The sequence below is a fragment of the Phaenicophaeus curvirostris genome, chromosome 7, assembly GCF_032191515.1.
Source record: "Phaenicophaeus curvirostris isolate KB17595 chromosome 7, BPBGC_Pcur_1.0, whole genome shotgun sequence".
NCBI lineage: Eukaryota > Metazoa > Chordata > Aves > Cuculiformes > Cuculidae > Phaenicophaeus > Phaenicophaeus curvirostris.
In genome coordinates this window covers 2,797,347-2,823,322 of record NC_091398.1, presented here as the reverse complement: position 1 = coordinate 2,823,322, position 25,976 = coordinate 2,797,347, and the positions used below count along the sequence as shown (strand labels likewise).

General features: G+C 46.0%; 1 protein-coding gene across 9 annotated transcripts in view; it reads left to right on the top strand.

Annotated features, from left to right (window-relative positions):
* IKZF2 (IKAROS family zinc finger 2) overlaps positions 1-25,976 on the top strand; it is a 124,088-nt gene that overhangs the window by 37,134 nt on the left and 60,978 nt on the right. Inside the window, exon 1 of one of the 9 annotated variants that reach the window (XM_069860615.1) lies at positions 11,962-11,999. The exons of the other annotated variants lie outside the window; for them this stretch is intronic. The gene's annotated coding sequence lies outside the window, so the exon portion shown is untranslated. Of the gene's footprint in view, positions 1-11,961; positions 12,000-25,976 lie in introns of those variants that run through there. 9 annotated transcript variants of the gene reach the window in all.

Genomic DNA, 25,976 nt, shown 5'->3' with positions numbered 1-25,976 from the left:
CTCTCTTCTCTTAAGCTCCATCTTGAATTTATCTGGACTTTTTGCCCCCACCCCTCCTAGACCTTTTCTAGTTTCCAGAATGTCTTTCTGACCCATATAAATGCAGCCTACTATTTTTTTTTTTCTTGACCAATGCAGTGGGTTGTGATGGTGAGTACTCGTGTACGCCAAGTATGAGCCACTTAGGCACGCATGGCTCTATGTTGATGAAGCTGCTTCAGGCTCACCTATCAAACTTGACATATGATGGCCCTGTTCCTGCACCGATCCACTTCTGTTTCGATTTAGTTTGATTCCTTTGCTTTTCAACAACTGTAATGTGATCTGCAAATGTGAAACACTAAAAAGTGGAAGGGAAGAGTGAACCGAAACCACGTTATGGACTTATGTCAAACATACATAGTCTTTTTCTTACCCATTTATAAATAAATGAGTACTGATGGTTTTTTTTGAAAGAGGTTTAAATTGACCTCTGGAGTGATTTTCTGATTTCATTCCAACCTGAAATATTTTCACTTTGAGTACCCTTTGCCTCCTGCTCTTAATTCTATTTACTGTGCAGTCTCCTACTTTTAGATCTTCTTCCAAAACTCTTCGCCTCTAGCTGTTGCTGCCTGGTCCAGAATCTTGTGAAATGCTTTTTAGCGCTCAGAGTATACAACATCCCCCAAAATTCCTTCATGTGACTGCAGAACCATCCCCAGGGAATTCCTGAGCCTTTGTTGAGCGTGACCTCTTCAGCCTCACTCCAGCTGCCTCATCGCTTTCTGCATTTTCCTGGCATTTCATCCTTTATGGCACGCAGTTTCCAAAAGTCTCTCCCTGCAGTTGATTCTCAGCTTTGTGGCTAATAATGTTACCACTTATCTCTGACCTGAGATGAAGCAATACTAAACCGAAGGCTTTTCTAACGTAATTCACTGAAGATTAAACCTGTGTTGTACAAATCATGGTACAGGATCATTTGTGCGACAGCATCGTTCTTGTGATGGGGTAGAGTTAAGTCCCTTCCCGTATAAAAAGCTCATATCAAGTTTTAATATGAATAAAAGAGTTTTTTGCTTGTTACTCAGGGGGATGCGAGTTTGTAGCCTGCCTTGGTTTTATTTTCTTTGGATGGTATTATCTGAAAACAACCTAATATGCTTATTTCAGGTTTGCAGAGAAGGCAATTTTAGAGTGAGCTGACAGTGAGCCAAAGACTCTGAAACTTTAACGTTGTGGTTAGCAGCCAGCCAGTCTAGGAAATTAGGTCACCATTACCTCACTACTTTATTTTTTGTTTCCTTAAATCCTATAGTTGACACTGTTGCTGTCTGACCAGTGACACCCCACTGGTCAAGTGTGTTGGATCCCTGGCTGGCAGCAGGAAGGAGACCTCAGAAAGGGTCGGAGGCTTCCAAGGGGTGAATTGAGTGTGCGAAGTCAGTGTTAGGTGTGGAACAGCAGTGAAAGATATGTAAGCAGCTCCAGGAAAGATGGGAATAGGCTCTTTATTCAGGAAGTGCAGCGATATGATGAGGGGGAATGGTTTGAAGCTGAAAGAGGGGAGATTGAGGTGAGATCTTAAGAAGAAATGTTTTCCTGTGAAGTTGGGGAGGCTCTGAAACAGGTTGCCCAGAGCAGGGGTGGCTGCCCCATCCCTGGAGGGGTTCAAGGCCAGGCTGGATGGGGCTTGGAGCCCCTGATCCAGTGGGAGGTGACCCTGCCCGTGGCAGGGTTGGAGCTGGATGGGCTTTGAGGTCCCTTCTGACCCAAACCATTCTGTGATTCTATGTCTGGCTTGTTTGGGACGGCAGGTCTGAGCAGAAGCTGATCTTTGACACCGTACAAGTTGGGTTTGGGGATCTGGGTGGTTTGCAGAGCTTGTGCTAGGAGATGCTTCCCAGAGGACCATGGCTTGGCAGAGAGGAGGCCAGGCACGATCATGGTCTTCGGCGGGGAAGCAGTTGTGGGGCTCTGCCTGCTTGAGTGGGTATTTGCCTCTGCGCTCTGGGCTGTTGCTGCCTCCACCGCAGCAGAAATCATCCCCGTGTGGGCTGGTGGGATGAGGTGGGAGCAAAAGTAACTTGAAAACTCATACCTATTTATATAGATAGAAAAAAAAATTTGATTTTTCTTCTCTTGGAAATGCTATTAGCGGAGTCTGGGAGTAGCTGAAAGCTTTATTCCCATCTGTTACACTGTGCATGGCTCTTCTAAGGTGTGACCTTATCAAAGCTGGAATCAAAACACAAAAGTATAACTCAAGGCAGGCTCGATCTAGTTGAGATTCCCTTCATTAGACCATGGCAGTGGGCAACAATGGACGTGCTGCTGAAGTTCATTCTTTGCTGAAGTGTGGGTTTATCGGCAATTAGTGTGTAAAAGTAACTAACACTTGTTGGTTTGAGGATCCATCCCCCTGCTTTCAGATGTGTATTTGCTCATTTTGCCTAAAATTAAGGGAGGTTTCTGCTCCAACCATGGCCTTGACTGAGCCTGCGGAGTCCTAACTGCCATGTTAGAAGATCAGGTGTTTGTGCCTTGGTGGTGGGATTCCTTGTTAAGTTCCAGCTGCAGAACCTTTGCTGCTGGGTTTCCTTCGCAGAGCAGGAGAACGATTTAAGTCTTGGATTAGTCTTCCAAGCCCAGGAAAAAAACATGGTTTCAGAGCAAGGGTTGTATGGGCTTTGGTTGTTGTTCAGGTGTGCTTCAATGCTTTGTGAGGGCTTTCAGTGGGAATATCATGACTAATCTGATCAATGAGGGGAAGAAGAGACTGAGAAGGGAAAGGAAGAGACCAGTGGGCAGATTTTGCTATTTGTGCTTGTCTGTGGTCCCCTGACTCTAGAGGAGTAGCAGGGTCCTCGAGCAGACAAAGGTAAAATTGGCATCGCCCCTGTGAACTCGGGTCTCTCAGCTTGCACTGAGTTTCTAGGGAAAATGTTTGACCCCAGAGGTCTGGTTTTATGGAGAGTGAGTGGTTGTTCTGAGGGAGGTGGTTCTCGATGCGCATTGGAACGCAGGAACTATATTTTCTATTTACTAGATTAATTCTCAGGACCTGAAGCATCAGCCTTTGGGTTTTTTTTTTACCTCTTCTTTTTTTCCCTGCTTCACCTGCAACAGCCTCACTTTGCAGACTCCATTCTTCTTGTGGAATTTTTATTGTGTGACTGTTTCCTTGTTTAGTAATACAGTGGCTTGGGAGGAAGCAACTTTAGACTTTTGATCTAATTTTAAACCTGCAGAATAGGTCATTCACTCCTCCAAACAATTTCTAAAGATTTTCAAATAAGGCATAAGTTGATTTAGAAGGTGAGGAGTAAAGTGTCAGGGCCAAAACTTTGAAGGAGCTTTTATGTGTAACTTTATTGGGATTTTTAATGGGCTAAATAGGGCATTGTAGGCAGAAGCTGTAAGCTGAGAAGCTCTCCATCTCAGCAGATCCTTGGGGATATGCCCTTGGGAGGGCTTCCGACTGCAAGAAAATGTGGAAAAACAAGAAGATTGCTCTGCAGGGATGGACAATAATGCAGGGAGAGGTTGGGAAAGATAAATCCTTCTGGCCCCCTTCATTATGAGAGTAAACCGACACTCTTGGCTAGAGGCCAGTGAAACCTGGGAGATCTAGGATGGTGCAGACAGGACTAGCGACAAGTTTTGTCAGGGAATGGATTGGATGAGTGCAGATCTGCCTCGGCGTTGTGGTTTTTGTTCTGAATACAGAGCATTAACCCCTCCGTTCCTGCTGCTTTCCAGAAGCAGAAGCGAGGCAGAGGCGCTCAACCCTCCCCCTGAGAGCAGAACGGGGTGGGAGGGGGAATTCGCAGTGGATTTTAATTAAACTTGGAAAAACAAGCGGAGGTAGAGGAATGCTCTGACGGGAGGTGTAGGATGGTTGGAGGAGCGTGTTGTTGTGATGCTGACCCGATGATACAGAGGTTAACCGCAATCCTGTCTTCCCATGCAGTCAAAATCCTGCAGCTCCATGGAAAGGGGACTGCCAGGCAGATTTACTTAATCACAAGGAGCATTCAAAAAAAAAACAAGTGTATTTTTTAGCAAAAGAAACTGAAAATTGTTTTCAGCAAGAAATGCTGCAATCCGTCATCCGGAAAGGTGGTGATTTTGATTTAACGTATTGACACGCCCTTTCGGTTTCACCGATGCTGGCCCACCGAGGTATGGCTGAGGTGGGGCTTGAACGGAGATGGGGAAAATGCCTGTGATCTTGAAGGCCTAAACCCTTCAATAAGGTAACGTGCAGCGCCTTTCTTATGTCTGTGGAAACACATTTTTCTGGAACTGTAAATTTGTCAAGTCTGTGATAAATGAAAAAGTTTGTCTTTGAAATCCATCACCATCAAGGGATAGATTATCACAAGAATTCGGGGTCATAGAATGGTTTGGGTCAGAAAGGAATTCAAAGATCATCCAGTTCCAACCCCCCTGCCATGGGCAGGGACACCTCCCACTGGATCAGGGGCTCCAAGCCCCATCCAACCTGGCCTTGAACCCCTCCAGGGACGGGGCAGCCACAGCTTCCCTGGGCAACCTGGGCCAGGGCCTCCCCACCCTCTCAGCAAAACATTTCCTCCCGAGGTCTTCTCTCAATCTCCGCTCTTTTAGCTTAAAATCGCTCCCCCTCATCTTGTCCCTGCCCTCCCTGATCAAGAGCCCTTCACCAGCTTTCCTGGAGCCCTTTTTAGTACTGGAAGGCAAGTGAATCGTTCTGCTCAGGCACATCTGTGGTGTAGTCAGGGGTGTGAAGGCAGCTCCTGCATCCCAGCAGCACTGGGTCCTGGTCCCGGCTGTGGGCACTACGTGTGCCCCACTGGTACCCAGGAGAGCAGCGAAGCCACGGATGCTGCCAGAGAACAACCTCTAAGGTTGCCTCTGGCCGGGTTGAGCACGCCTGGGAGCCCGTGTGTGTTTGCACGATCTCATCATCTTCAGGGAACGGCGTTTAATTTTTTTACAGGAGCTGCGTGTAAACACGAGAGGGTAGAATTTGGCCTGTAAATAGGATCTATTTGGGAATAAGCCTTTTCCAGAGCTATATAATGATAGTTTTCATTTCTTCAGTTAGAAACAAATGAGGGCTGCAATCCTAAAAAGGTTTGCATGGAGGCTTTATTTTAAGATTCACCAAGTACTGAAATTAGCCTGTTGCTCCAGGGCTTTTAAGTTAAGTCTACACTTTTCCAGTGCTTCTGGCCATAGGGCGTTTCACCTTGGAATATTTTTACGTTTTCAACTGCTGTAAGTCCAGACATGAGATCTCTCTTTTTCCAGAGCCTAGCTTTTATTTCAAAGTCCAACTTTTTACAAGCAGCAGATAGCAAGGGGCATTACATTCTAATGATGTGAGGTAGAACGGGTTGGTTTAACACAGTTTTTATTTCTAACTAGAGGTATTAGCAGTTGTGTTTTAGGAGTTCAGAATGGCAAAAACCCCAGCGAAGGATAACTCTGAACTCCCTGGTATCGTTTGAACACTTCAGCAACCAAAACCCCTAGGAAGCAGACTTCACAAGACTGAGGGATGCAAGGCATTTAATTTGGTTTTAAGGGACAATACTTTTTTTTTTTTAACCCTGAAACTTATAACTCATTTTTGCTGCAAGAAGAGGGAAAAGGAGGGGAGAGCGCGCTGAGTTGCTGGCTGGGTGTAGTACCCGGGATTCCTGAAAAAAAATCTGAGCTCCTTTTAGGTCTGAAGGCTTCTGAGGGCACTGGAGGAGAGCAAGAGGCTCTTTGCAGTCAGGTTGTTGGGTTTGGCACAGCACCTTAGATCCAGTCCTAATTTTATCCTTTTACCTACTGGCTTTTGCATATCATCAGTTATAAATCACAGCGAACCTTTGAATCCTTGAGTCATTTTTCCCTGTGCCTTTTCCTCCCCTGTGGTATGAAGTACATGCGTGTTATCTGCTCACCTGGAGCAGATCTGAGAGGTGGTGTTCTCTGCAGGAATGAGAACTGGGCTGGGAGGCAGGAGGTGGTGAAATCCAGTTTTGGCTCACAGGGCAGACTTAAGCAAGCTGCTCCACCTTTCTGTTTCATTTTTCTCCCCTCTGGTAGGAAAGGGGTAAGGACGTTTCCCTGCCTGCCTCTCAGGATGGGTTTTGAGTAGAATGCTGATGAAACCACACCTGAATCTTTGGATACCTCATCTTACAGGGCATTAACATCCTTTAGTGGGTGTTAACAGAGGTCTGATACCTGGGGTGCTCTGTCCTTATTTGCTCTGCGGTCGCTCCATGCGGTGCTTTCTGCATTCCTCACCGTGGCTCTGAAGAAGATGTAGGAAAGGTTCATCTGTCTCCACGCATTTTAGTACAGACCAACCCAAACTCTGGGTTTTTGCTGCGGTGCCTTTGTGCTCCAACGTACGCTTTGGTTGTTTAATGTGGCCAAAATGTCTGTGTCCACCAAACACAGAGAAGTCGCATAGGGCGATCCTAGCTCTTGCTTTCTGCTCTTCTCCTGGTTTTTTTACTTTATAAGCACCTTTCTTCCAGCTGGGGGAAAGGCTGGCAACCAGCCACCCTCGCACTGCCCGCCAGGACCACACCTTGGGCTTCCCAAGAGTCAGAGCAGTCTGGAATTTATTGCAGGAGTGCATATCTGCTTTCCAGCTCTGCTCAGGCAGCAACCAAAGAGCTTGCACTAACTGGTGATGATGCCTAGTAGAATCATCTCCAACCAGACAGCAGCCCTTCTTAGTATAAGCCAAATAGTTGTTTTTTTCCCCCTTAAGTGGCGCAGAAAACACGTTCGTCCTCTGCAGTTTCACTGTAGGAAGAAGTGATTCTTTTTTTCCAAGGGGAGATTGAGGTGAGATCCTAGGAAGAAATGTTTTCCTGAGAGGGTGGGGGGGCCCAGGTTGCCCAGAGCAGGGGTGGCTGCCCCATCCCTGGAGGGGTTCAAGGCCAGGTTGGATGGGGCTTGGAGCCCCTGATCCAGTGGGAGGTGTCCCTGCCCATGGCAGGGGTGGGACTGGATGGGCTTTGAGGTCCCTTCCAACCCAAACCATTCTGTGATCACTCAGATCAGCGTCCAGGCTCGCGCGGTGTTGCTGTTGTTCCAGCAGCAACGTTACTGGCCACAGGGAGAGGGCAGGACCCTTATCCCTTGCCTGCATGTTCCCCTGTCCTCTTTACCACACTACCTGCTCTTCTAGTTGAGTTACATGTGACCAGGCTGTGCTTTAAAAATCAGGAGAAAACTTGGAGCTGTGAAAAGCCCGTGGTTAAACCAAAATCCGATGTGTTTTCAAGAGTGTTTTTTAATTTATAATTTTTATGTTGTGGATCTGGTTTAGAACATAGCTGGTAGAACTCTTCTGAGTGCCAATTTTCGTAAAAATTACTTAAATTTTAGAAAGTTTTTATTTTTTAATAAAATATTTCTCTTTCCTCATTAATTTTCTTTTTTTTTGAATGTCCTAGACGATATTTGAAGTTAGCTAAATTATCAGTCTGTTTCTTTCATTTCATATTTTTTTTTCCCCCTTTGAGGAAACCTGTGGGTTTTTTTATCCACTTAAGTTTATAGGTCTCTTCAACGTGATTACCTCTCTCAGGGAGGGTGGGGAGCTGTGTGAGTCAGCTTGCAGGACTCCTGCCCTAGCAGTACTTGTGGAGTTAGGAGGAACTCGAGCTTCTCTTAATCCACTTTTTTTGCAGCGATATGCTCTGATAATGTGCTCAGAACCTGGGGTTAAGCCTTGCCTGGTGTCCTGGCTGGAAGCTTGTTGGGATGGAAGACCTAGCGTGGTGGACAGCCGAGTGCAGCAGTGTGTCCTGGTGTTTTCAGGGTGGGTCACAGCATGCCTGTAGTGAATCCTGAGTTAATTACTTTAGTCGCACCATTAAGAGTTCAGGACTGTCCTCGGAAGAGCTGTGTAGGTAATGTGCTTGTCATTTACAGGGGAGTGAAGTAAGTGGATAGAAACCTTGGAGTAAGATGTGGCTTCTGGGTAGGCATTGGTAGGAGAAGCTCTGTGGGGAAAGGGGCCAGACTAGAACATTATCACAACCTCATCTTACTGTGTCCGAACCCTACCTGGTTCTGGACTTCTCAAACCACCCTACCCATTGCATTATTGCTAGTTTTGCTTTCGCTATTTGGCAGTGACTTAACGGTAGGTTCCATCTCATGATGTGATGCTTTGCATCGATCCCTGTAACCTCGTTGCAGGTTTTCAGTATATGAAAGCTTTCAGAGGCGAGTCTGTCTCTCCATGTTCTTCCACTCCTCCTGTTTCTCTGCAGTTGGTTCTCCCGTGAGAACAGGGGAAAGAAGAGGGTTTGGTTTTTACAACTGTAGAGCAGAAGAGGGAATTTTGTATAGGGAATTCCAGTAACGTATAAAATACAAAACTTCCTCAATCCAGAGAGGGCTTATCATATTGTAAGAACTTGACTTTAGCATCACATGGAAAACATGGAAATGAAGGCACGGGTCAGCCATGTCCTTTTAGGTTTTTTGAAGGGATAAAAGGGGTGAGGATGTAGAACAGAGGCAGTGGTGGGGAATCCCAAGTCAGAGGTCAGGCAGGCAGAGGGTCCAAACTTGCTAATTACATAGGGAGGATGCCTTGCTCTGACGATCCTTTAGGCCTGTTGTCATAGTGCTAAATAGTTTTAGCTGAAATCGCTGGTAAAAGATTTTCTTACTTCCATGGAAGGGTCTGTGAAGTTCTGCACTGAAGAGGCTCTTGTCTGCATGGAGTTCTTCTCGAGGAACTTGAGCGGTGCCGAAGTGAGATACCTAATCCAAACTAATGATTTCATTTTATTCTGTAGGCTCCTCCAAAAATCAAAATCTCACACAAGTGGGATGAAATTATTTGCCCTCTGGAGATGTTTATTTATTTGGATTGACTTCACAGGGAACCTAGACAGTGCTAGCTGGGACTTGGCTGAGTAGTTGTTAGATGTGTAAAGTGAGGTGGCATGAATTTGCCCTCACCGCAGCCAATGGTGAGGTGATAGTTAAACTCACCACGGGGTAGGACAAAGATGGGAATGTGTGCGCAAAACCAGTCTGCAATTTGAGCATGGCAAGGACATCTCTCATGTTGGTTTCTTTAAATACAGTGGTTGTTTTGATATACTCTGTGCTCATAATGCCGATGAGCTTTGTAGCGTCGCCCAAGGTGCTGTCTGCTAGTGGACCTCATGTGCAGCGTAGAGGGGAGTTTGGTTAAATACTTGCACTGCCAGATGATTAAACCAGGAATAGATGCGAAAGATTTCTCCATTACTCAAATAACAGAGACCCAGCAATTGCTGTGTAAGCTGGATGATACTGTTTATTCCTTCCGATATTCCTGTGGTACCGGGAAACCTTACAGAGGAGCAAAGTCCTAAGGAGTATTTATTTAACTTCGTAAGTAGGAAGCGCTTTCGCTTTTCTCTGCTTACTTTGCTGATCCGACGAGCTAAACACACCATCTCCGCTAGAACCTGAACACTCCTGGTGCAACACTTCACTCGGGCTTGTTCCTCCACCATCCCCACTGCCCCTCTCCACTTTGGTTATTGAGTCTGTGGGCTCAATAACAGGACAGGGAGTTCCCTGGGATGTTTAAGAAGGAGCAGGGGGAAAGATTTCAGCCTAGAAGGGGCTTACACTTATATATCATGGTCAGAAACATGTCAAACGTCGTCCTTGTTCTTGCATGGTCCCCGAGTGGGACCTGCCGTATTTTGTCTCCACCAGGAACTGACAGAGCAGCATCTCCCCTGATGGCTTTTGGTTCCCTCTCTTGGCTAAGAGAGCTGGATGGATTCAGAATGGTTTTAGGCTTTGTCTAGAGCGGGGCTTAAGTGCCTGCTTCTGCATCCGTAGCTGAACAGCACGGCTGCTTTGCGAAGGGCTGGCCTCACTGGAGGAGCCTGTGTGGATTAAGATCCAATTTAGCATTTGTAAGGTGGTGACAAGTAATTGTACAGCCTGACAAACAGCGTAGTCAATAAAATAACGCAGTCCCTCTATGTACTGTAGTTCTCTGCTCTAGGTGAGATGTAGAGTCCAATATTAGAGTTATTGGCTCTGAAGCTTCTCTTGTTTGCTCACCTGTAAATTCAGAAAAATAGCTTTATTGAAGGCAGTAGGATGTAGGCAGCCTGTGAGAACTGCTGCTAAGCCCGGGCTCACGAGTGTTGGTCCTGAGTGTGAATGACAGATAGAGAGAAAGAGAGATTTTGTGTTTAGTTCATAAATGCGCCCTGCTTTCTGCTGCCGATAACGATTAGGCTTGCTTTTTTCTTTTCTTTTTAAAGAAATTTCTGCTGAAAACATGAAAAGTTTGAATAACTGATGAAATATGAGGCCAGTCTGTTATCTGCAGCGCGTTCCCCGCTATCTCTGTGGCATCTCCAGATAGGCAGCTTTGCAGGCGAGCTAGATCTGTCCCTCCCCCTTGCCCTCTAATCCACCAAACTCTGTCCAGATTGCTCCAACTCTGAGGTTTGCTGTTGTTGCTGGTTTTTTATATCAAAAATTGGGACAAGTCCATATTCTTGGTAACAAATACCCCGAGCCCCAGCCAACGCAAGTCTAGGGCTGGCTACTGGTTATTTATCAGTTGCTGTAACCTATTTTTCATGACGTTTCCTCCCTCGATCCATAGTTCCTTAAGAAAGCAATTGAGTATTAATCCAGAGAGCAGAAAGCAGGCAGGGTTCGCTTCCAAGAAGCTGCTGCAGCCTTTGACCAGCAATTTGCGGTCTTGATAGCATCTGTTGTACGAGGATGAGGATTGGAAATGGCAAGGCCAGTTTTGGAACAACTGTATCCTTGTTTCTCTACCCTTGAGGACGAGGGTGACAAGTGCCTACATGTGTTGGATTTTGTTAGCTGGATCCAGTTGCTGTGTTGAGTTAATGAAGGTCGTGTTAGTCTGCAGAATGCTGGGAAAGCAGGAGAAGCCGAAACCGAGCTGGCCCATCCCCAGGCAAACTGGTTTTAACCAGGAAAAAGTCAGAGAATGCGAAGAAACTTCTTGTACATCACCTCAGGCGGTTATGTATTCTGTTTCCTAGTTACATTTTTTTTTTTCCTGGTATCAATTCCAAAACAAACAAATGGAGACAGAGAGAGAGAGAAAGGCATTCCTTAAAATAACCCTTTAACATCTTGGGCCAAATTCTCCTCTTCTTGGGCCTGATGATACAGTCTGTCCGTGCTGATATTGGTAGAGAGCACCCCAGATCAATGCGGCGATGATCCTAAAATGAGACTCTGCTCCCTTTTTATTCATTCAGGATTAAAGTTGGGATTGTAGGGCTGCAGCCTGTACTGTAGATGCCAGGATAGAGCAGTATGTGCTGCAGGTACAGAGCTCCTGGCTTTCTGCTGTTGCCTCTCTTTCTTATCTGGGGTGAAGGAGAGCTCTGGGACCCTGGCATTATTTTTGGACCTGCAGGGGCACAGCTCTGGTGGAAGGGGTTGTGGTAAGTCTGCTCAGACAGCAACACGAATATTTAGGAGTTGAGCACGAGTGTTTCCTGGGAGAAGTGACACAGCAGAGCACGGCTCCCCAAGCGCCTCGGTGAGCTGCCCCGCCTGGTGAACGCTGAAACCTCAGGCCTCCAGTCCTGGCTGCAGATTTTTCCCTTCGCTGGGGCATTTGCAATGCATGATTGTCACGCTACAATGCTTGAATAAACCTTCTGGTTTTGTCTGTGGGTGATTGCATCCCCTTTCCCCTCCTACTCTGTGTTATTCTAGTCTGTCAACTCACTTTTTGACTCCAGAAATTGAGGGAGTTTATCAGCCCCATTTTGGAACTGACCGTTTGGTCTGCTTGAGAGCAGAAGTAGGAGATGTTTCTCGACTTCCCTCCACTGCTGCCCTTTGTCATCCTGTTTTGAGCTCCTCTACGCATCTCCGAAAGCGCTATATAAGGTCCTGAGGAGTATCGCATTGCTTGGCTCGGTGCTGAAGGCAGCAGGGCACACGGTCGCTTTGGTGAGCTCCAGCAGCCAGTGGAAACAAGGGTAAGCCAGCTCGTCTACATCTTAGCTTTGGCAAGGATGATCAGAGCCGTAGCTCAGCGAGAAATCAGCATTCCCTCTGCAAGTGAAAGGTCAGGAATGCAGAAAGCTCACTGCCTTTTTAAGAAGGTTGAATGTTTGCCCTGCTATTTCTTTCCAAAAAGAGGGCAAACAGAAAGATAACGCTCCTGTTTTCTGGTTTGTGTTTGGCTGAGGATGTGTCATCTGATCTATTTAAGGAATTGGTCACGTGTAATGTTTTGAAAAGTTGGTAACCTCTGGGTCAAATCTGTTCCATTCAGTCCTGCCGTTTGCTTGACTCACTAGTGGCCGATGGTGTTAGGTGTCCAGCTGGCATCCACGTTCTTTCCTGCACCTAAATTTTCCAGCCAGCAGATAAAGATACGGCAGAAACAAAACCTACGGGCGTTGGTGTTTCCTCATTGAAACCTGTGGTGCTGGGCTCTGGGGCAGACGGCGTTCCAATGAGGTTTGGTGCTGTGTTCAAGCAAGGGCATCCAGACCCAAGCGAAGAAGGGAGCGTAGCTTCACCAGCAGAAGCACATGCATGTACATGTACATGTGTGCCCTTTTTCTATCCAAAAGCACAGACACAAATGTGCTGTGATCAATCTGGCTGCGAGAGTGGGTGGGAAACTATTCAGAGAAGCTTTTTTTCTCCCCACTGGAAGCCTTTGGTGTCTAGAAATCAAAGCTATCTGCAGATGTGTGTAAGTTTGGGGTCTAAATGGGGAAGATTTCTAAAATGCAGCTGGAATTTCTGATGAAAACAGGTGTCTGATCAGCACCCTTGCCAGCGTAGAAGTTTGGGACTGTAGCAGTGCCGTGGAGAGCTTGGGCTCAGTCAGCCTGGGCAGATGCTCAAGGTGTTGCCGTAGACCCTGGAAGGGTAGGGTTCCTCCCTCTGCTTGAATTGGGGTCTGCCTCATCGTCATGAGGACAGGCTGAGAGAGCTGGGGTTGTTCAGCCTGGATAAGAGAAGGCTCCGAGGAGATCTTGCAGCAGCTTCCAGTACCTGAAGGGGCTACGAGAAAGCTGGGGAGGGGACAACTGTTCACAAAGGTTGGGAGTGAAAGGGTGAGGGGCAATGGGTCTAAATGGGAGAGGGGCAGATTTAGGCTAGATATTATGAAGAATTTCTTGAAAATGAGACACTGGTCCAGGTTGCCCAGAGCAGTGGTGGCTGCCCCATCCCTGGAGGGGTTCAAGGCCAGGTTGAATGGGGCTTGGAGCCCCTGATCCAGTGGGAGGTGTCCCTGCCCGTGGCAGGAGGTGGATGGGCTTTAAGGTCCCTTCCAAACTCACCCTGTTCTATGATGATGATTTTCTGTATAACGAAACTCTTCTTTACACTAACAATCTGCTGTGTTTATAGAGGGGGACAATAAAACACATGAAAATATCGATAGGGTTTTGTTTCATGTCTTCGAAAGTAGATATTATTTTAGTAGACACAGTTACTTTTTCATTCCAAATCACTATTCATGACATATTATCCATTATTTTAATTTTTTTTTAATCAATATATTCTGTTTGTAGTATAAGAAAAACTTTTATCACAGTATCCAGCCATACTTTTTTTTCTAGCACGGGAAATAATGAGTCATGGAATCAACAGCACGCGCTGTAGTCTTTGTGAAAGACGTCTTGACTGGCATGGGGTCAGGTTAGAAGACATTAGCATTAGAAATTTCTTCCCACTCACTTGAACAATTTCTCTTTTGTGAAAACATGTGCAAGTTTGCCTGCCTTTTTCTTACAGCCTGTGTTAAACTTCTGTTGTTGCTTGAATTTATGTTCCAAGCTTTTCTGCATCCATTTCCTTGAACCCAACAGTAGCAAACTTAAAGGATGTATGGAGATATTTTTCCTGGAGGGCTCAGTAAGAGGCAGGCTGCTACTACTGGCTTGAGCCAAAACCTGCGGAGTGAGAATTTGAGCAAGTTTCTTTGCAAGCAGATGTATCTGGTCCCCGATAGGGAAGACTCTGGTTCGACAAATGCTGGGATTCCTATAAGCAGCATACATTGCTCGTGCTGAGTTAGGATTTGTTTCTGCTGCCGTTGACCTTAGCACATGAAATTTATCTCCAGCGCTAATAAATTTATTGTTGCTGAACTCCCATAAGGTAAAGAATTAGAGTCTCTATTTTGTAGATAAATTGAGTTGCAAAGAGATTTAGATTCCTGTTTCATCATGTGTTTAGGCACCTAAGGATGCACCTAGATGCCCAGTAAGGCTTTTGGAAGTGTCTTAACTGGTTTTGAATGGAAATTCAGGGCTTGGGGAAGTGAGCAAGTTTCATGAAGTCAGCCAGGCACTGGAGCATGTATGGCAGTTCCCTGGTCTCAGCTGTGTTTGGGAGCAGAGCTGGAGCCAAACCAGACTTGTACCTCCTTGTAGGCAGAAAGTGCTTGCAGGAGATGAAAGCTGGGTCCCTGAGGAGCCCGCAGCTTGGGTTTAGGGGCAGCACTACATGCACAGATGGGCAGTAACTGTCTTCCCATTTATTCTCAGCCTCATGCTTCTACCAGCACAGCCCCCTCCCCATCTTGGGCTATTTGTCAGCTGAATCACTTCCAGACCCAACAGAGGGTCCAGGACCCGCAGAGGTGCAGTGACCGGAGAGTTCCTGTATCCCTGTTGTGGCTGGGTGGCCAGGAACACAGTGAAGGCTTCCAAATTGACCATCGGTGGTGAAGAAATGGATAGGAGGCACAACTGTGTTCATGTTCTGCTCTCCAATGTATTATGTCGCTACGCCATCATACAGTTGTGGATGTAATGAGGTTTCAAATGCTTGCTTTTTATTTATAAATGTTTTTCAATTAGTTTATTTAGTTTTACACAGTTGCTATTTCAGAATTTGCTTGGTTTAAACAAGTTCAGTGCTTCCTTAGCTCCTGATGCAGAAGGTTAACTCGAGACCGCTTTGCGTCCTTCAGCCTGCTTGGGACCGACCTCGCTGTGGAAACCAGTAGGTAGAAATGGCAAGTAATAAATTTGTCAAAAAGGGTAGCTTGTGAGCAGGACCAGAATGAAATCTGAGTCAAGTTAGATGAAAATGTTAGGGGAGAAGACGTTTCAGCAACGTCAAAATGGCTTTTGATGTTTGAAAGTAGAAAACGTTTCCCTGTTTGTTTCCAAATGTAGTTCAGCTCAAAAGGACCAACGCTTGGAAGGGAGAGGTTATACAACCTCAGAAACACTTTACTTTCTCTTTGCTTAAATAAATGTCTCGACAACTCAAATTATTGTCATAGCAAATGCAGTGTTTCTGTTTGTTTGACCCATGTGATTGTTTCTTTTTGTCTTCAGTCGTCACTGCAAAAACTGTTTTCCTTATGTCTCCCACCAGAACTGAAAGTTGGAGACTGGACTATTCCACCTCCGTGTGTGCGGGTTGCAGCTGCCTAAAATAAATCTCCAAGCTTTATGCATCTCAAGCTCTGCCTCATGGTAGATGCTTTATTCTTCCCCTCGAGTGAGAATCCCCTGTCGATGATACCTTTAAGGAAGGCAGTGATCCCAAAGCCCCAGGTCAGGACTTGACAACAGAGCAGTAATGAAGCATTGCTCACGTGAACAAGTCGCTTTCTCCGAAGGCTGTTTAGCATATATGCAGGAATAATAGTGGTTATGAATGTTCGGGAGTGTTAAAGGAAATCAATGGATCTGCTTTGCACATGAAAGCAGATAAATGAAGCATCGCACTTGATATATCAAATTATGTGCCCTACCTGGGTGGATGTGTTCTGCCTTCCAGAACAAATTTGGCACCGGGTAGTTGAAGCTGACACAGTTCAGATTGTAGCCTTTGTAACTGGAATTGTGCGGGTGCATACACTTGATGAGCCTGTGACAAGAGAAAATTGAATGTAAAGTCCGCTAGACAGCCAATAAATTTGTTTTATGTCTTTATCTTTGCCTTGCTTGGCAATTATTCCAGCAGGTGCTGAGCTACTTCCTGCTCGCTGTGAGCAAGGGTACTCAAACGACCTACTGTAAATTCTCGTTCTTCTCTCTACTTATGAGAAGACATCCTCGTCTGAGGAACCGGCTTGTTTAGTGTGGATTAAGACAGTTTTTAATGCTTTTTTTTTTCTTAAAAGACCAAGATTAGTCATAACCAGTGGTAGGTTACTTGGTGCTGTACAACTGAATTGTGTTTGTATTGCCACCAAGCCCCTGTTACCTGTTTTTAAAACAGTGGAGTGGGGTTGTCACTTGGGTCCTTCTACATTATTTGTTGCAATTCAGTAGCCTGCTAATGACAGCAGATTGCTATTAGGCTGTAGCCCTCCTGGGTTATGGGTTTTAGAACGGTAAAACAAGAATTGCAGGGCTTCAGTGGTTGATTACAAAGATAAGTTTATTGTTATTTCTTATACTTAAATCTGCTAGGTAAGTTAAAACAGACGAGTAGGAGGTCTGGAGTAGCAATGATGTGCAGATAAAGGCTGAAAAATCTCTGCCTCTCCCGTACAGGAGAGCTATTAAAACTATCGCTGATTGTACATTAGTATTCTGCGTCTGTTATCTGCAATGCTACCACAGGCAGTAGTTTGAGCAGGCTGTTACCGTCCCTGACTTCATGCTACGGCGTTCTCGCTTGTCTGCACAGTTGACCCGATCCTGTATGTCATCAGGGAGGAGATGTTTAACTTGTGACACTACTAATCCTTTCCTGAAGGCTTTTCGTTCTTCCTGCACGTTGTCCTTTCATTGCTTTTGTGAGCTGGAACATGCTTGCTCAGCCCAGTGATGAATTCATGTAATTACCTATGTATGTACTGAAGTCCTGTTGACTTTAACGTTCAAGATCAGTGATTGCTTAAGTATTGCACTGAATCAGGACCCCCGGGCGTTTTCACATGCCCAAGCAATCTTGGGAATTGGTGCACCTCATTGTAGTTCTCCACCGATGGGAATGAACAGCAGGATGGGGACACTCCCACAGCCCTGGCCGCCACGGCGAGCTCCTGCCTTGGGAACACAGCAGCCTGACTGGGTGCTCCTCCACCCCCAGGGAGATCTGCCCCTGCGTTAATGCAGGTGGAATATGCGGAAACAAACCATGATGTTAGACAGCATTCAGAGTATGTATTCGGTTAATCCAATTCTAGGAAGCCTCATTAGTCTGTGTGCAGGTAGGAGTTATGCAAAAGCACGTCCCTGTGCCAGGAATCTCCATCTCGGGGTAGCTCTGTAGAAACCCTGTTTGTAGGAGCTCACGGCACAGAGTCCTTTCTTTCTTAGCCAAGTCTTCACGCGAGGATGTGAATCGTTATCCATGTGCCTCTTGAATGTGCTTGTCTCCACGCTTTTATTTTGCTGATCTAAATACACCTAGGACACGGCAGTAACGCTGTGTTTTATAGAGAAGGCTGCGCTGCTGTCAGACTCCAAGAGTGTGAGTTGGTCTTGCTGTATGTAGGCATCAAGCCTTCAGAAAATGTTTGTCCTGGGGTCTGCAGTTCATGTGTTGTCATAACCCACTGGACTCTGCTCTCCTGAGACCTCACCTGGAGTCCTGTGGAGCTCTGGAGTCTCAGCAAAGGAAGGACATGAATCTGTTAGAGAATCCACGGGAGACCACGAAGATGATCCAAGGGCTGGAGAACCTCCCATATGAGGACAGGGTGAGAGAGTTGGGTTGTTCAGCCTGGAGAAGGCTGCGAGGAGACCTTAGAGCAGCTTCCAGTGCTGAAAGGGGCTCCAGGAAAGCTGGGGAGGGGCTGTGCATCAGGGAGGGCAGGGATAGGACAAGAGGAATGGCTGTAAGCTCGAAGAGGTGAGATTGAAATGAGATTTTAGGAAGAAATGTTTTGCTGTGAGGGTGGGGAGGCCCTGGCCCAGGTTGCCCAGAGCAGTGGTGGCTGCCCCATCCCTGGAGGGGCTCAAGGCCAGGTTGGATGGGGCTTGGAGCCCCTGATCCAGTGGGAGGTGTCCCTGCCCACAGCAAGAGGGTTGGAAGTGGATGAGCTTTGAGGTCCTTTATGACCCAAACTGTTCCGTGATGCTCTAGACACAGTACATATTCCCTGGAGAGGCTCATTTGGATCCTTTCTAACAGCGTTTGTAGCCAGACTAACGTTAGCCCTTTGACAAGAGGGGAGATGTTGCCATTGGTTCCAGTCTGGGCTTCTGCCGGTGCTGTGTGGCATCGCTTTCCCAGGTTGATGATGGAGTGGACTTTAGCTTTCTCCATCCCTTCGGAAGCCATCCGTGCTGCTTCCTCCCTGCTTTGACATTCTGCCAGCCAAGGGAGGGAAGAGCCATTTATAAATATTTCTGGTAATACAGTAAGTACTCTCACATGTTTTGCTCGCTCATTTTCCGTATCCAGAAATCTATCCGACCAGAATCGGTTCACTCTCTTTTATTAGCAGAGATAGATCCACAACAATTAAAATTGATTTAAACAAAAAAAAAAAAAAGAAAAAGAGAAGCAGCAGCAAGCACAACATTGTATTGACTGCCTGTGTGTATATTCACACTGACTTCCAATCCATGGATAATTACCCCTCAGAGATTGTGTGCTGTGTACAGTACGGTGATGGAATTATGCACTTTAAAGAGCTTTAGTGAGGCTCTTAGGATGCCAAATTCTTTCCTTTTCTTTTTTTTTTCTTCCCTCCTCCTCTTTTCATTGCAGTGAGTAATGATTTTTAAATGCACATGACCCATCCTCAAAAACAAAGTAAGGCAAAGCTTGTCAGTGATGTCTCGTATCTCTGGATCTCAGTTTCCTTGCATTGACACAAGAGAATGTGCATTCAGGAGATGAAATTTGGAGCATGGTCTGAGGATTTCTTGGGATTGCTTGTTCAGGTTGATAGTGGAGTGGACTTGTGCTTTCTCCATCCCTTTGGAAGCCATCCGTGCTTTGATATTGAGGGTAGAGACAGGTGGAGCTGAGATGTTAGTCATGGTTTGGCAACAGGTACCTCAGTTGGGATTCCTGCAAGGGATGAGGGCTTGAAAGAAGCTATGGGTACAAATCCATGGAAGAGCAGGCTTTGTTAGTTTGGCTGGTCATGAGTCACCTTACTTGAACACTAGGAACTCGGTGGTGGTTTCTCTGACCTCTTTGTCAGAGCCAGTTGAGCTATTTTGATTTGCGGTTTTCACACAGAAACTTTAAAATATTGCCCATAAATTTCAGCCTAAATTGTTTCTGGCAAAGCGATTAGCAAGTAAAAAACAGGGCCTCCTCGTAGGAAGTGTCAAGCGATCTTAATTTTAGGCAGAGATACCAGCTCCTCCTAGAGGAAAAGAGCCAGTACACAAATAGCTCCCAACAGATCCTTCACCCAAAGAGACAAAAGGGTGACGTGCTCAAGTTGCTGTGGATGCCAGATTTAAGCTTTCCGATGGGTGCACGTCGCATACGCAGTGTTTGAGTTTGTCCGTAAGATGTGACCTGATGTTCAGGCAGGAGTGTTTATTGATACTCTGATGTTTTGGAGGTATTAACAGCTCTGCAGACTCTCTGGAGATCTTTGGAGAACACCTCCAAAGGTGCTACCACAGGAGTTGGAAAAGGATGTGCCTTTTGAGACATTGCAATCAGGAATGCAGTTGCAGGGCTGCCGTACTCCTCTGTGGCAGCGCTTGTTCTTTGACTGCGGCTGTTTATGGGGTTTTATCTCTTGCTGATGTCAATAATGAACATTCAGTAACAGCGAGCGGTGCTGCATCCCGTTCCACCAGCCTGGACCGCTGGGTTGTGGTGTTAAAGGGAGGCTCCCAGAGACAACTTTTCTTCTCTAACTGGGACAGACTGTAGCAGGTCCTGGTAGCTGTCCTGCTCAAGGATGGCTAAGAGGGGCTGGGAATGCTCCCAAGGGTAGGTTTGTGTGTACAAGCAGACCAGCCAGTCCTCTCTCCCATCCCAGAAGGAGCCGTGTCCCCACTCTCTCTGTATAACCTGGGCTGCAGAAGCTAGAATGAGGCAAACAAGGACCTTCTGTGATGCTGTCCAGCCTCAGCCCCTTAATAAAACAAAGGAGACACTGCTTCACAGCCAGCTGAAGGCAAACAAAGGAGATGGTTCTGCTGACCAGCAGGGAGGCTGTGTGCACGGCTCGCCGTGGTGGTTGGGTGTGCGGCTTCCACGGAGCAGACGAGTCCATGGGATGTGTTTGGGAGGTCTGCACGTGTCTCTCTAGGAAGTATCAGATGCTTCAATCTGAGTCTGTTGCATCTTCTTAGTATATGATAGGAATAGTTGGACTCGATGATCATAGAATCATAGAATAACCAGGTTGGAAGAGACCCACTGGATCATCGAGTCCAACCATTCCTATCAAACACTAAACCATGCCCCTCAGCACCTCGTCCACCCGTGCCTTAAACACCTCCAGGGAAGGTGATTCTATGACTCTCTGATTGATCTTCTTGGCTTTTTACTGATGGTGCTCAAAGCTGCTTACAGCCTCTTTGGGCTTCTTGGGTGGTGGTCCTTGGTGTGGCCTCCTCAGCAGCCTGAGATGTTTCAGCTTAGGGCTGGCTCATCCAATCCTGAATCTGTTGCCATTTCAGCAGTTGATGGGGGTATCTGCTCAGTGCTGTGGTGAAGCGTGGTGGGTGCTTTTGGCGTTTAAGTGGTTGATGTAAGAATATATGTGCGTGTGTGTGTGTGTCTCCCGTCTTATTGTTTTCATCTGACTTGAGGAAACAATCATTACTTGTTAGATATGTAAATTTTTAGGTACCTAATTATCTCTTTTACTTGCCAACTCCTTCTAGCCCCTTTCTTCCATGGTCCCACCACCCTTTTTCTTTCTTATTCCCTTAAATATGTGCAGATGATGAATAGCAAATCTTCTCATAGAGTTCTTCAGGAATATTTACTGTAGGGTTTTGCTTTTGTTTGCTTTTTCTGGTGACTTGGAGATGGCATGGTGAGAAAAGAAACATGTGAGCTAAACCTGTTGGTTTGAACATTGTGTCAGAAAATATCCATAAATTGCAAGTTACTACACAGATGTATAGATTTAATGAGACTGTGTAATGCCATTTATTTATGCTAAAGAATCTGACACATACGGTACTGAAAAAAAGTTAATACTCTAAGAGTTATTTTATATTTTTCCATTGCCATCTGTCACTGCCTACATAATAATGATACAGGTGAAAGCCTAGCAGTGCTTTAAAAAAAAAAATCAGAATGAATAGTCATTTAAATATCTTGCTGCTTTAATAGCTGGTGTGTTTTAAGTTGTGGGAAGAAGGCAGCAGATACCCTTCCCCCTTTTTTAGTGTATTAAATTTTGGGTATAAACAGATTTAGATTGTTGAAGTGACTTCTGAAAGTGGAAAATGGTTATAAGCTGTTCTGTCCTAAACCAACTCTGCCATCCTTATAACATACTGTCAGTGCCTGGCTCCGGGTAGCCTTTTTGTAGAATTATAGAATGGTTTGGGTTGGAAAGGACCTTAAAGCCCATCCAGTCCCACCCCTGCCATGGGCAGGGACACCTCCCACTTGATCAGGGGCTCCAAGCCCCATCCAGCCTGGCCTCCCCACTCTCATCGTGAAGAAATTCTTCCTTATGTCTAGTCTAAATCTGCAGTTTATAGCCATTCCCCTTCGTCCTATCACTCCAAGCCTCTGCAAACAGTCTCTCCCCAGCTTCCTTGTAGCCTCTTCCAGGTACTTTTCATTTGTGTCTTGAGATGTAGGAGATCTTTTTGTGCTCTTGGTCCTGCCTTAATGTGCTCAATTCAGTACTGCCAGGGCCACTGAACTGTGAGCAGGGCTGTCCTGCTCCCAGACCCCCAAATCCTGTTCCTTATTGGCTGTCTGAAATCAGTAAATTATAAAAACTATGTAAGGGAAATGCACTTTTTCAGCTGTCTCGGGTGGAAATCCACGTCTGAAAGCAGCACCGACAGAACTTGGCATTTACAGGCGCTGGCTTTTAAGAGTTTTCCTTCAATTCTATGCAGTCCTGCTGTGATTAGGCAAAGTTGTCATTTTTTTTTTTTTATTTCTCATGACAGTAGAGTCCAGCACAACAGTGACTGAAGCGCATAGTGAGAAATCCTTGTGCTCCAGCATCGGCAGGGACCCAGGGCTGCGAATGGTCCTGTACCGGGGGCTCTGCCCATCCCTGTGCATCAGACGTGGGTGCAGACAAAGCTTTGCCTCAAGTAAACACCACGGAGTTTGTTTTTAATCTCCTTTTTACAATGTAGTGACAAAGACAGAAAATATTTTTGTGGCAGGTGCTTATCCTATAGTTTTCCATGGGCTGATGAGTCAGGGGAGGTGCCTCCTTCAGAGGAGAGGAGGATGTGGCCAGGTCAGATTGCATTAAGATGATTTAGAGTTTATATAATTGAAAATAAATACATCTTTTCCAGAAAGCTGTGAATGATCCAAAGGTGTAACTTTGTAATGAAAGCCTTTTACTTAAAATAATGTTTCTAGAGGTAAAAATGCCAGAAAAATGAAGCAAAGTACCTGGTCCAGACCCAGGGAAGCCATTCCATTAGCCTGAAACAACTTCTTCAGGTGTTTTTTCAGATATAGCGTAGATCCCTAATGGAAAGTTCCTTATAAATGAAATAATCATTACTCTTATAATTACTCCTCTTTGCATACGTTGGAAAGCATTTTAGGAAGTCGTGCACTCTTTAAGCAGCAGAGATGACTGCGAGCAGTGAGGGTTTGGTCACTTTAAATGGATGTTATAAATCACTTTATTTTTGTTGATTAGATCCATATTTAGCTGTAGTTTGTCAGCATTTTCCATTACAAACTTCTAGTTTTGAGTACCATATAGAGCTCTCGGCAGCATCTTAGAAAATCCACTTAGAGGTGACTGTTGTGTCATTGCTCAATGGGTGTGTGGTTTTGGTCCCTTATTGGAACTCAAACTGGTCTTAAAACTAAAAAGCTGTTTGTGTTCTTAGTGTTTTGAGAGACAGTGTCAGGTCTGAGCCTGATTTTCTGCTTTCTCCTCTTCCTAGCGTACATCAGGAGTTATTGAAGTGGCAGAGCTGTGGTAGGAGAGGAGCCTGATTGTATTTAATGTGCACGTCGCAGAAAGTAGGAGACCTGATGCAAGGGGAAGGGTTGCCAAAGCCCACCCGCATTGCCGAGCGCTGCCTCCTGCAGCTCCTCCTGACTGTGAAATTGGAGTTTGGGGTGAAAAGGGGCCCTGGAGAGCACCTGTAATGCACCACAGCCCCCCCTCCAAGCATCGCTTGCCTGTGTGACACACGTGAAGTCGCGGAGACAAAGGGAATGGTTGGGTGGTGGTTACAGGAGGGAGCAAAGGGGCTGACCAGGAATCGTATAAAGGCAGAAAGCTTGCTAGGTGACATTTGCTCCATAAAGTATATTTCAGGCAGCAGAAAAAGGAGAGGAAGTAAAGAATCCTTCTCCCTCTCACCCCATCAAAACAGCCCCAAAATCAGCAGGATAAATAAATGGGTGTTCAACAATTGCTCCTAATTTGACCTTAGGGAAAAATCCATGGGACTAAGCCGAATAACTGCCTTAGCTGGACCATCAGTAGAGGGGACAGCAGCTTGGAGCTGGGCACTGCCACATTCCGCTCATCTTGCACAGCGGCCAGTTTCTGGCATTGCACGTGGATACGGGAGGGTGTGAGGAAGCTCTTCCTTGCACCTATGGGCAATTGGCATAAGCCTTGTGTTACGTTAAGCACAGTGCTTGTTGCACCATAATTACTTTGCAAGCACAGGCATAAAAAGCAGGGGGAGGATGGGTCATCCAGAGTACTTTTCCTACCCTGGGATACGAATATACGACTCTCGCTTGTGTAAGTACGAGTTGCATAGATGCATTTGTGGGTGAAATTTGGCCTGAGGTCCTTCTGGAAAGGAATCTTGCGACACTGAGCAATCATACATATTCAATTAGGAGATTTTACTCTGCATGCAGGTGGTGAGCAAACGGTCGTGCCTAGAGGCTGGGTATCTGGGGCAAATTCTGGTCTAGGTACTCCCATCTTTACTTACACCACGGTGCTCCTTACTCAGCATCTCAGCCTTTGGACTTCAGCAGAGTTCTCATTGAATGGGATTCAAAAATCATTGAAGCTATCAAAATTCGGTTCTATGAGAGAAAAGAAATTTTAGGTTGTGTTGCTGCACTTGCTGGGATGCTGGGTGCTTAAATAGAGCCCTCCTGACTGTAACTGCGGACTTTTCAGTTTCAGTGTAAGCTTCTACAGCCATTTGAGCATAAAAGTTGTTCCACAGGTTCCTCTGCTGCAGTCTTCATTCCTTGTGTCTGGCCGTGGACAGCAGGGTTGGGAGAAGCCGCCTGATATTTTGAAACCATTGCTCCTGAAAGCACACAGGGACACCCAGCGTGCTGCTTCCCATCGGCCAGAGCCAGTTCTCGAGATAGCACGGGACTCCTGGTCAGGGGCCTGACTGGTTGCTTTGTCTCGGGAAGGTTGGTTTTCAGCCAGGCTGGTTTGTCACCCAGTTCCACACGCACTGGTGCCAGTATAAAAAGTGGAAGGGGCGGGAAACGTAAGGACGGCAACCACAGTTTGTGTCAGCTAAAGCCTGACTGAAGCTTGGCTTAGCTTTGCAACCACATCCTAATTTAAACTAAACTTGGGTGTAACAGACCTGTTAGTCTACACTTACTGCACACACCACCTCCAGAAGACATGAAATAAGGATTCTGTTGCGTTTAGCGAGTGTTTAAATTGACTTGGGAGGTAGCAGGCTTAAACTGCGATTCTTCAATGTGAAAACTAAAAATTTCTGAGGATGCCTAAATAAGCTGATCGCTTCTCGCTGCATTTTTGGCGTATTAACCATCTCCGCGTGGGCTTGAAGAATCCCGTTTGTGCCGAGTTCTTTTCTGCATGGTATGAAGCTTCTAAATCTTTTCTCTCTTTCCTCCTTTGTATTAATTATGAAATAATTGAGCTGATTTAACTGTTAGAACTGGACGTAACCCTGCTGAGGTCATCGCGATGGCGTGGTGTCACCATCGAAGCCTTGTGCTTGTTCCCTGGCCAAAAGCTAAACCTTTGGCTGTTTGCGATAATCAGATTTGACAGCCGGCATCGGGGATGTCCATGTGTAACGTAAGAGGTGCTGCTTCAGCTTCTGTTGCTTGACTTCAGAAAGGAGTTGGGTAATTCCCCTTTCTTTGCAGGTGATGTTCACCCTCACTTGTTCCATCCAGATGCAGCTTCACTTGTCTCTAAATCTCCTGAAAGCCTCAATCTACCATGAAAGCAGAGCTGGCTCCTGTGAAATACACCTTCCTAACCCCCAACTGAAACATTTTCCATTACAGCACTGTTAGGGCAGCTTTGCCTGCAGGTGTCATTTCAGAGACGTCTTCCTTTCTCCTGAAAGATCACTGTTCTCAGCCCCAAAGCAGCAGATGTGCTGCCGGTGCCTTGTGCAGACCCGACTCTCCTTATTCCCCAGCCTCACACCTACGCTGCTTTGGAACGATACCTGCTTTGCACCAACGCAGCACGAGGAGAAGTTTGTTTCTCAGGAAGGAAATATGATTTCCAGCTAATCTGCTTTTTCATGTCAACCCGTTTGCCAAGTGCTTTGAGGGCGACAACAAAGCAGGTTCCCTGCCCGGTTCGGTGTCGCCACCGCTTGGCTTGCGTTCTCACCCTTTGCACACTTGCCTTTTGAAAAAGGCAAAATTGGAAAAATGCTTACACATTAATAGATCACAATTAAGCCAACGTGGACTTGAAAAGCCTCATTAATTGAGAGCCAAATTCTACCAGCAATGAGAAACTCAAAGATGAAGTTTTCTTTTCACCAAACCCCCGTACTATTCCAGGAGGAAAGTATGTTTAAACATGCATTATAGGCTCACTACACTTCTGGAGTGGTGTAAACAGCCTCCTTAAGGACCCTTTTTTGCTCCCTAAGTGCTCTTAGGCTGAAAAAGACTCAGTGCTCATTGTTTCCAGTTTCTGG